The sequence below is a fragment of the Cavia porcellus genome, unplaced genomic scaffold (genome assembly GCF_034190915.1).
Source record: "Cavia porcellus strain 051 isolate PalLab524CR breed Dunkin Hartley unplaced genomic scaffold, mCavPor4.1 scaffold_30, whole genome shotgun sequence".
Lineage (NCBI taxonomy): Eukaryota > Metazoa > Chordata > Mammalia > Rodentia > Caviidae > Cavia > Cavia porcellus.
This window is the reverse complement of record NW_026947513.1, coordinates 23,004,962-23,017,027: the sequence shown is the minus strand read 5'-3', so window position 1 is coordinate 23,017,027 and position 12,066 is coordinate 23,004,962.

The window sequence follows — 12,066 nt, the reverse complement described above, 5'->3', positions numbered from 1 at the left end:
GAGTCTAGAATCAGGGAAAAACCAATCATGGTACCTGCTATATATAAATTTGCATTAATATAGGTGTCTAATCACAGCATGTGCTACATTTGATATGCATATTTGGGAAGACTAACGAGGTGTTCTTGCTCATTGCCGTGCCTCTCTTGGGACCAATTTGCCCAAAGAAAATGTGGATCCTGCTGTAACATGTATGCAGCCAATGGGACCATCCAAATTTAGATTTTATGAATAAATTAGTGAGTCTTTCAGATTTAACACTTGGTATATGCAAATCTAATTAGAAAATGAAATCCCATGTCTTATTGTAATCTGTCCCAATAAATAAAAGAAATAGCTTGATTTTCTTTTTCTTTTTTTTTTACTAAAAATAAGTTTATTTCTCCATTTATTTAGAACTCAGGCAAAGAGAAAAGGCAAGCTGTCATAATTAGTTATTGAACTACCGCTCTAGGAATGTATAAAAGGTCATGATTTTTAATGTTAGGTCTCTCCCTTTGCCTTCTTGACCCTCTTTATTGTCTTTCTCTGTGTGGTTCACCTTTGAAGCACTAACATAATTGATTATATCAAGGAGCTTCTGGGTTTCCAACTGAAACCTGCCAAAATGATTACCAAAAGAAGCCAGAGAGAAGTAATACAGTGAGAACCCTTACCCTAGTTTCTGTTCTTCATGTTCTCCAGGAGGATGTGTTCCTTGATTGAAGTTCACTGCTTCACTTAAAGCATCTAACTTAGCATGACTTTCTGTCCTTTTATCTCCAGGACCTATGTCCTCTCCTTATTCTCTTGACTCTAAGCAATAGATTTGTCACTATCTAAGAGCACTGCAGTGTCTCTTGTGGTTGTCCCACAGTCATAGCCTGGTAGATGATCCTTTTGTTAATTAAACTCTATTGGATTATTGTATTTTGTATGTATCATATTTCTGCAAAACAGGCGTGTGTCTGTTCCAAAGAGCCTTTGTAAACTAAGGCTCTTTTATTAAGTGGAAGTATTTGAGACCATTTAAATCCAACCATGGGTAATACTCTGTAATGGGTAGCAGACCTGATTATCTGTTAATTACTTCCCTTAAAGAAATGCTTCTTTACTAGTTATGGTTTGACTTCTCCTGCATATTATTAGTACATGTTCTTTCAAAATCAAATTTGTTTAAGGAGTTGCTCAAAGAAGACAGAACTCTTCTTTGTGATGGGAAAGGTACCTGTCTTATTTACTTTTCCCTCATTGCTGAGCAAGATACCAGCCACCCAAATTTAAGAAAGTAAACATTTATTTAGCTCACAGTTTTTGAAGATTTCAGTCCGTCATGGCTGGCTCCAAGGCAGGATGGCATGGTACTGAGGCCATAGTTCAAGGCCACAAAAGACAGCAAAAGCAAAAAGAGGAAAGGAGAAGAACATGTTTCTGCTTCTCTCTTACCCCAAGGGTGAGTGTAGCGCTCACACCACATCAGTGTCTTCCTCTTGCACAGGTTCAAGATGTTTACAAAGTGAGGACTCTGGCCCCCTTCTGAGTCACTTCATTAAACTTCTAAACTTCTCAAGTTCACTCAATGTATCAACCATTACAGTACCAAAAACCACAGTTGAATCTTTCTTTGCACTGCTAGAAAAACTGTGCCAATAAACACGTCTGACCCTGATGCAACATGACATCAGATGAACTTTGAATGGCCCTTTTGTGGTCTATTGAGAGAGAATTTGTAATTCAGAATCACAGTATGTTTCATCTGGAGTTAGTGAAACTACAAGCAATAAAACTAGATACTATTACCTTTTCTGGGACAAGGAATACACTGGTGCTTTCTTAACAAACACACATAAAATAATACATTGCAAATTTTCAAGTTTCTGTTATTCTAAACATTCAATAGAATTGAGTTCAAAGTTTAGGGTTTGAACTGTTTCTATGTGGGGTTGCAAATTCATCTCTCCTGAATTTCTAAACAGTAGTTAGAAATGAAGATATGGGTCCTTATCTTAAGACTACATTAGGGGCCACAGGAATTGGCATTAGTGAGGACAGCCATGGCCCACACAACAGTGATAACTACTGCCGCCAGTACCAGGAGGTCCAGCACTGGGGCCACATGTCTCCGGGCTGAAGCAGAATAACAAGGGAGACTTATTTCTGAGCACTCATGTGACAGCTATCTGTGGAGCTCTTAGAAATAGCTGCAGGACATGGACAGAGATGCTAATTTGTGTTATTCAAGCACATGGGGTGATGCCGTGGTAATGTGGATATTTAGAGTTACTTGTGATGATGTGTGATAGTCATAAGCCGGTCAGGACAGGGAACATTTGCGTTATGTAAGCCTTATTTGTTATGCAACACAAGCCACATGAACTTCTTTTCCATTTTTATAACTTAGTACAGAGAGATAAAAACTCTATTTTTATGATTTCTTTTTCCCTAAAGGGGTCTCTCTGCTTTGGAGGAGGTTAAAGAAACTGCTATCTAACAAAAATATCTCTTTTTTCCAAAGAGGCTACTTTATGCTCTAAATAAATTAGTTGAAATGTGTGTAGTCGATTCCTGTTTTATAAACAGAGCCTTAGCATGTGGGTAGACTGAATAAAGCAATGAAGTATCAAAAAGCAAAAATTGTCCGTCAGTTCAATCAGAAAGGAAGCTGATATTTCTTTCTGAAAATTTCACACAGAATTGCAACAATAACTGGATTACACCAACCAGGACAGTATTAATCATTCAAACACATAAAATGTTTTAGTTTTATGTGTTTTATTATCTCACTGAGTAGTGAAGCCACACAAATATCACAGACTGTTTGTGAAATGCGCATATTCACAAAGAATAGAGAGGAGGAATCAGAAAGATTTTTTAATTGAGAATACATTCATCAGAAAGTATTTGTGATAAAAGGAAATGTTGAATAAAATCATAGGACATGTTAGAACTGAGTGCAAGTCACCATATCCTGGACATTAATGTCATGCATATGTAATCACAATTGAAGATACTATCCAGCTCTCAGTAGAAAAGTCAAGTGCAAGCTAGAATGCACCCCATCTTGTTTTATTAGCCTCTGCACAGAGACAAGGCCTGAGTTAATTTAATCATTAAGCAAAGTAGCATGAAATTTAAGGCACTTTTTCCTCACTGGAGGAAACATGTTCAACACAGACCATAGCATAAATGGAAGTTTTTAGTGATGTAAAAAAAATCTCAGAAATGTTCATTAATATAGGCATTTGAGTGGAAATAAAGTGAATAAGAAATAATAGAGAAAGAAGAGCAGGAAAAAAAGGAAAGAGTAAGGTAAAAGAGGAACGATAAAAACGAAAATCAGAATAAAGGAAGAAAGAAAAGGTGAAAAAACGTAATTCAGAAACCAAGTTCTATCCCTGGCTGCAGCCCCCTCCACAGGACTACAGTTATCCACGGGGACAGCTTGGAGCCAGCTATCTCCAGACCAGCACAAGCCCTCAGTTATTGCCACACATCTGATTAGGCTCAGCTGTGCGTGGTGCAGCATCTCACAGTAACTATTATCCCATCATGAATTCTCCCCCTACTCCTCCACATGCTGCTCCTTCTGGAATTCTAATTCCATTAGAAACTCCTGACCCAAAGCATAAGATCTTCACAGACTTTCCAATAACCTCCTAGTGCAAAGAGCAAGAACATTCCCCCGAGACTCCACTCTCTTGATATCTTCTCTCCTGTCATGGTGCAGACCGGAAAGACACTGTCAAAGTCTTGATTCCCAGTTGCAAGTCAAATCATTACGTCTCTAGCCACTGGCAAAAGCTTATTTTTATGTTTTGCATCACTGTCCTCAAAAACAATGTGTGCAGTCCTCTACCTTCTCACATTCCTCTCCCCTCCTTCCCTAAGTCTCTCCACCATCTGTCTTCTCAATTCTCTACTTTCTTAGAAAAATTTTCCTTAGCCTTGTAACCTCATTGGCTTTTCTCATTCTGTCTCTTTGTCCAACCAAAATTCTTTTTTTTTAACCATGATTTTTCCCTCTCGTCACTCTGATTCCCTTTTATTTAATCCCAAGTCTTCAGAGTCTCTGTTCCTTTATTCATCTCTTTTCCTCTTTACATTGTCTCTGTTTTAGTGAAGCAATCCATTCCTAAATATTTAAATTTTACTTGTAACTGCTCCAGAGAAGTTTCTGACATGTGGAATACCTACTATATAGATTTCTCACTGAGACTGACCATGAGGACTGAACATGACTGAACTAAACACCAAAATTTTAACATCAAGCCTGAAACAGGTCTAACTCCACCAGTTTTTTCATTATCTAAAATGGGAGAGATTACTCCCATATATTGATGATTGCCAAGTATGATTCCTTTATGCATGTCTGTAGTGAACTTTGACTTTAAAATGGGACTATATGTAGTACCCATGAAGCTGAAGACCCCAAGACAAGTCCAAAACCAGTTTCATTGATTTGCTCACTCCTTTACTTACCTCTCATCTACCGCCTTGTTATGGTTTGTGTTTTAGTGTTCCCCCAAAGCCTCTTGTTCTCGTGGAGGTGATGGAGTCCAATGTTTGTGACTGGTTTGTTGTTTAGCACTGGGATCAGTGTTCTGTGAGTGGTGTGCCCATCCAGGGGTGGGGAGCCAACCCACAAAATAAGGGAGAGAAGGAAGCATGCTTTCTCCCTTTTTATCCTTTTCAGTCTAGTGACTTGCAGCCGCATTGAAAGGCTGTCCCTCAGCCAGGCCACCCTGGAGACAGCTGAATATGAACTGAAACCTCTGAAAACTGTAAGCTAAATAAACTTTTCTTTCCTTCATTTTGGACATCAGGTATTTTGTCTCAATAAGGAGGGAAAAATAACTTAACCAAGACACTCCTAAAATAGTTATGTCCGTTTTCCTTAAATGCTCCCAAAGTTTGGCTGACTTCAAATTGTCTCCCAAATATGAAACATATGTCATTTTAAATGTTTCCCTCTTCTACACCACTGACCAAACACAGTAGATTTTAATTTAATTAACATCTAAGATCCACCTTGTCTCCAACTGATCATTTTCTGTTTCTGACCCATAGCAATTCATTCCTCAATCGCTTTCTTATTGGCCTCATCATCTTCTTCCGCTAGTTCAGGATCTCCACTGTCAATGAAAGACAATAAATAAGCAAAAGTCAACATGCCTTTGCACTGAAGGAAGTTACTCACTTTCCATGAATACCTCATTTTAAGATGTTCACAACATCACAGAGAGCCTTTCATCTCCTGTCCTCTGCCTACATCTGTGGTATTTATTATCTTTTATTATCCCATGTATCTTATGAAATTCAATCCAACAATAATAAACTCAGTATTTCAGATTTATCTAAGTTGTCTAATTGTCCTGTTTTTAATAGATACTCTGTTCCTTCTCTTGAATTATAATGATACCTAGTGTCTCCTACCAGTCCATGAGTTACTGGTTCTGTTCCACCAGAAGACCTTATATCTAAGCTTAAAATTCCAAATAATTTGTCTTCTCTTATACACTATCTAATTTTCATCATTCCAGATAAATTCATCAATTTTAGAGTAAAACAACAAGAAAGAATAAGATTTAACTCTTGGTTTGCCTTTTTTTTTTTTTAAGCTACATGGTCCTTGGTAAAATATGAAGTTTCCTCACCTAAACTGGGAAAGCATAGGGTCAGATGTTCCCTAAATCCACATCAACTCAAAACTGTCCATTAGTTTGTTTAAAAGTGATGTTTCCACAGTTAGTTTGGCAACACTGACTCAATCCAGCTGCACACAGTGCCACCCCTCACAGTAACGGTTGCCACTCGCTTTCTGTTTGTTATATTAATTAGTCTGCTCCCTGTCTTACTGTGTAAAATGGGAAGCAGTTCTGAAGCTGGTATACCTAATATGGGGAACTGAAAACATAAATTTTCAAAAAATTATAGTTCTTATAAATATCTAAAGAACTATGTAGGTGCTATTAATCAGTACATGATCATCATTTTTTGTCATATTAGCCTTTCTTCCCTACTAGAGTGTGAGATCTTTTTAGAAAAGACACTTTGCCCTATTCTGAATCTCTGTATCTGCAGAACTTAACGTACTCAACATGTAGGAGCTACCCAATATGCATTTGTTGAATAAACACACCATAAACAAATATTAACTATTGTCATGGAGATATTACTTTGTGATACACAAGAATTCAACAACCTCTCTCAATACATAGGACCTTTTACTAGAGGTCTTTGGCCAATCTCCAGTTGCACTGACATTACATTTGTAAGTCAATACTTTTGATACTACAAAAAAATTTTGTGACAGTCAAGGATAAGGATTAATTGAGACAAAAAGTCAGTCATCAAGTATATAGAGGTAGGAAAGTTTTCAGCTGTGTATTTCCTGAATCTTCTCACTTTGGAAACCCCATATCCACACCCATAGAGCAAACTTGTTTTCAGGACCAATTATCCTAGCTCTCAGTTACAGTACTAGAGCCTTAAAATTAGTTACTTTAGCCAATATTTTCATCTTTTTTGATGATCTTGGCAGAATGGTCTTTTGATTGTCAGTTTCTCCTACCAGTCCATTAGTTACTGCTGATAATGTTCTAGCAACAATTTCTTATGATCAATCCTGGTTGGCATCTTATACATCTCCACATTAAGTACTGCTTTGTTTAAGTTATTGGCTATTGTAGTAGATAAAGACAAAAAGAAAGAAAACTGGAAGCTGATATTAGTTAGGCACCCCTCACCGTGCTAGGTAATTAATACATACTGCCTTAATCCTCACAACACAAAATAATTTATAGGTGAGGTCACTGAAACCTGTAGAGATTAAGTAACTTGTCACAGAGTAGTATTTCATAAAATAATAAAGGTTTTATTCTGCCTCATAAGATAAAACTACATTATTTAACTTTAGATATTATATTTTAACCTAAGAAAATATTAAATAATTATGTGTCCTTGTGATACATAAGTGGGAGCAGAAAGAGAGAAACTAAATGTTTGCTAAAATTAAGTTAATCACTAAACACAATTACAGAAAAATATTTCCCAGTCCTGATAGGGGGCCTGGGAGAAAATTCAACAGAGGTATAGTCAAGCAGGGTACAAAGCTCTTGTTTTTGTGAATTTACTTGAGTAAGAAATTAAATTAATATTAAAATATTTTAATTAAAAATATTTTACTGTCTCAGCCTGCGGGAAAGTCCACAGAGACCCTAGAGGGAGAGTGGGGATGAAAAGGAAACAAGAGACGCAAAGAACGGAAACAAGTCGAAGTCCAATCAAGTCTCGCTTATTCAAGGAATGAGTATCAAATATATAGGGTATTGGGGAGGAGGGATTTGGGTTCTGAGACATCAGCAGGTAACTTAGCAACAGTGGCAAGATTGAGGGTCATAGGTTAATTCAAATTTTCAAATTTCGAGCGCTGGCTCATTAAGCAGGCTGATTAGCATACTTCCTGAATAGATAAGGCCAAACAAGCTACGTAAGGTGCTGCTTAACTACCAAACTTAACTCCTAGAGGGAGTTAAGGTTGTGCAGCCTGTAGATATAAGATAGCAGCCAATTACAGGGCTTCCCACATTTTACCAAGAAATTACTTGTGCTCTTGAGTCTTTGTAACTAAATCCCCCTTATCATCGATTCATTGATTCCCATTCCACTGAACTCCACTTTGCCATAAAGAGAAAACTAATTGATTAATTTTATGCTATAGTTAAAGAAGAAATCTTTGCTCTGAAGCCCAAAGACTCCAAGTTCATATTTAGCTCACTTGTAGAATGACTAGAGAGCTTTTTTAGTTACCTTGACCAGATGCTTCTAAAATGGAAAGTCAACATAAAATTCTAAAAATAGTGCACCTAGTTTATGTGGGCTGACAAGAGATAATCAGAACAATATCATTTTATTCTGTAATGATGAACAAGAATCACTTTAGCATCTGGATTACTGCTTAGTGTGGGAGAGATGTATCAGACACTAAACACTGATTAGACAGAAATGAAGCTGGCCATTGAACTGAGGATTATAAAAATTGTCTCTCATTTCTGATAGAATGTACTGACTAGATTTTAGAGAGTTAACAACCTATGATTTCTTACACATATTTGCAAGTGTCATATTTCTAAGGAAGAAGAATACAAATCTATCTGTTACATTCTTTGTCAAAACATTTTTTTGGGAATCACTGCTGTTTTTCTCTAAAAACAAAAGCATCATAGCAAATTTTCCTATTCAAGGAAACAGAATATATGATCTAATTCCAGTGAAATGGTTATTGCAGGACACTATTTCTCCACTGCTTCCAAAGACCATACTAGTAAGGTATTGCCTTTGCTCAGCCCTTAGAATTGAATGAACATTTTTACATAAAATGAAGTCAGGAATTACATTTTGTACAGGCCTGTACAATTAAGCCACTGGTGCATGTTAGCTGATTGTATAAAAATTAAACAATATTTTTGCAAAATAATTCTTTAATGTTAGGATACTTCACACCCCCATAGTAAGTGATTGTGTTCCATGTGCCTCACATTCCCAGCACCACTCAATCCCTTCCTTGTTCTTCCCGTGTGGATCTGAATTGATGCATTTCTTTGTCATTTTCCACCAGAGTGATAATCTTGAAGGCAATGAAAGGCTACAGAAGAGATTCAGGAAACTCCCATTTCTTTCCCACAGTTTAAATATTTGCTCAGTGTATTAGGGAATAATGACAAGAAAAAAAGTCTGTACATGTTCCGTATAGATGCAAATATTTTCAAATATCTGAAAACCATGGTTGATTAAATTCACAGGTGTGGAGCCCATGGATACAAAAAGCTGAATATATGAATGTGTAGACACATTCACTGATGCACAACTAAATTCATTTCAATACAACATTCACTTACTCTTTATGCTTTTCATCAGGGAAAACCATTTCCTTTTATTTTTAATACATGTGTTTAAAGAGCTACAAATATTTACAGACAACTGTTGGATTTTAAAATCAACAGTCTATTTGAAAATACAAATTTGTAAGAAGACATCAGGGGAAGAACCTGAGTCTTACATGGAGGTAACATCAGTCCTAATGTTACCCCATTTAGCATCTGCCTATGTGGTCTTCTCCAGCTATTTTATCTGTTGATACTTCAGTTTTCTAATATGTAAAGCAAGTAAACTGTCAGCTCTTCTCTGAGGAGCCTTCCCCTCCAGCTTTCTCTCTGCTCTGTTTACTCCATCCCCATTGCTTTTCCATCATTTTCACAACTTGCAATTATTTACCTACTAAAGCTTGCAGCTCATGTATCCATCTGTATCATCTCATTACATTATCGTAGCATGTATAGAAGGTGATCAGGAAATATGTGTGTCCTAGTGAGATAATCAAGTTGATTCCAACTTTAATATCCTTTGTATCAGTCATGTAGTGTGAGGATCCTAGCCAGACTATCACTGAGCATAATTAGTTGAGAGCTGAGATGAAAACAATAATTAATGCATTCCAAAGAGGTAAGGGTAGTATTTTTAGATGGAAATACTTGTCAAATGAAGTATGTAATAATAATAAATACTACCCTTAGTATATATTGGTAGCTATATAATCTCAAATCCTACTAAAAGTTTTGTACTCAACCTCCTCTGGCAGGACATCAGATCTCTAGCATCAGTCCTCCTAATTAATATCAACATCCCTTTGTGGCTCTGAGGAGAACTAGGTTTGCAACAAATAAGCCTAGTTTTAAAATCCTTGTCTGCTACTTATCAATTGTGTGACCAAGGAAGAAGAATTACTAATGCTTTGAATAGAATTCCTCATCTAGGAAAGCCTGATGACAACTACTTGTTCATCTACCTTAGAGAATTCTTATGAGTCTTAAAGAGGAAAGCTCCGCCATAGTAGGTATAAAATCCCCTGACAATGATTGAATTTAAACTTTGTATTCAACTTGTACATAATTCATCTTTAGAAAATTTTAGCTTGCCATAGTTTTTTTTCAAAAAATGTGAAAAATTATAAGAAGTGGCTACTTTAATTGTAAGAAAACCTGCAGGAGTTATTAATGGTAATTATGCAAGATACAGTATTTGGAAATCTTTAAAGAATTAACTGAAGAATTGAAATGGTCAGCTAGCGTAACTACATACAAAAAAAAGGATTAAATTTTTGCCAAAATTTAAAATGATAACTTCAGGAAAATATTATTTTTGAACAAGTGAAACCACCTCATAGTTAAAAGTCCAATTATAAGTAGCAAGATAACTGTAAAATGACAACAAGATTTCAAAGAATGAGCTAGAATCAACACTGCACACTAGCATAATAACTATCAAGAGCAATCAGGACAAATGCTAATAGACCACATGCGTTGATGGCTCACCATGAGCCAGAACTGTGTGCTTCCATGTATTAAATATCATTTCCTTTACAACCATATCAAGTCAAATTCTCCTAATATTTGCACTTTGCAGAAAAAGAAGCTAAGGCTCAGAAAGATTGAGTGACTCATTCCATCCTCAGTAAATTAAACTCTGGAGCTGCCATCAGACCTTAGGCAGTGAGATTCCAAAGTTACCACTAAAATAGACACATCAGTTACTCGAATGAGTGAATGACTAAATGCATCACTTGTGCTTCAGTTTGCCTTCACGTCTGAGAAAGCATTTATTGAAACTAGCTACAGAAAATTCAAGCATTAATTACAAAGGAACAAATGCTCAATCCAATAAAGCTGCTGTTAGTTGTTGTTCTATACTGCTAGAGGCATAAGGACAAACAGCATGTGGTGCTAACCTTTTATTCAGGTCAAATGAGAAACTATGTATCAAAGTAGCAGCAAGACCTAAGAGACCCCTTTCTTAGCCCAGAGTTAGCCTGACACTAATACTGTATGTAGGTGCTAAGCAAGCTGCTTTGGCTGATCTTGGAAAGCCCACTGAGGTATTGACATACCACTGAATTACAGCTGCGAAACAAAATGGCTCACAATTCTTGTTCTCTTGTTACTTTTTCAGTTCTTATTTTAAATTATAATTGCATAATTAAATGATATGTCACTGTTTCTTTGTGTTTTTTTTTTCTTTCACCAATTTTTTAAAATTTACTCCTGATTAGTTTATTTAGGTTCTTTGAATTCCACTCACCCGAATTTCAGTGTTCACTTTGGAGCTAATAGTCATTTAGGAAATAAAATTTGAATTAAATTTTGCCAAATATAGTTTAGAAATTTTCTTTTGTTTGGCAACCATTGTCCATGACGTTCAAGTCAGTATGCTCAGTTTACTACCAGAATACATACAAAATCGAATACTTTCTGCAGAAGATAATTCAGGATTTTGCAAAGCTTTAACATGCTTTCTATAAACAAAATTCAGAAAAGCTGTTAACAGTTCATTAAAAAGGTTGAATAAGCTCACCAAGGCAACAATTTGTCAAGGAAGATTGTCAAAGCTTAAAGGTATATCTGATATGGATTGCCCCAGAGACTTGCAACCCAAAGAATAAACACTAGTATTAAAGAGACTGTCAGAAATGCAGAACTCAAGACCTTTCTTGGACAAACTGAATCAAAATACACGTTTTACCAGGTTTTGTGATTTGGCATTTTACAAATATATTTTATATGTGATTTGCATCATTTTACTGTTTAAGAAGCAGACCTTTTTAGAACACTGCCACTTTTATTACCTACCTACACAATATTGAAGCCCTGGGCAGGTGGAATATAATTTAAATTTAGTAAAACTGAGGACTGAAAAAAATTTTTTAAATATATGTTCATTTCAAATGCATCTTTTTATTATTAGGAAGTACTCTTTAGAAATAACTCATAATTATGCTTGTAACTAAAATATAAATTGTGATCTGTATATGCATGCTTTGAAAAAATATATACATAACAGGTTTTTATTGAACCGCACATTTCTTCATCCCAGAAACTTTAGAGGAAAGCAATAGATCTCTTACCCATCAAATCTCAACTTTCACAGGACGCATCATTACCTGTTAGAAGCACAGCAGCGCCACCTGCTGCTGCCATAGAAAAGTCAGCAAAGCCGCAACACTTTTTTCTATGAAGTGAGTTTCACTATAATTTT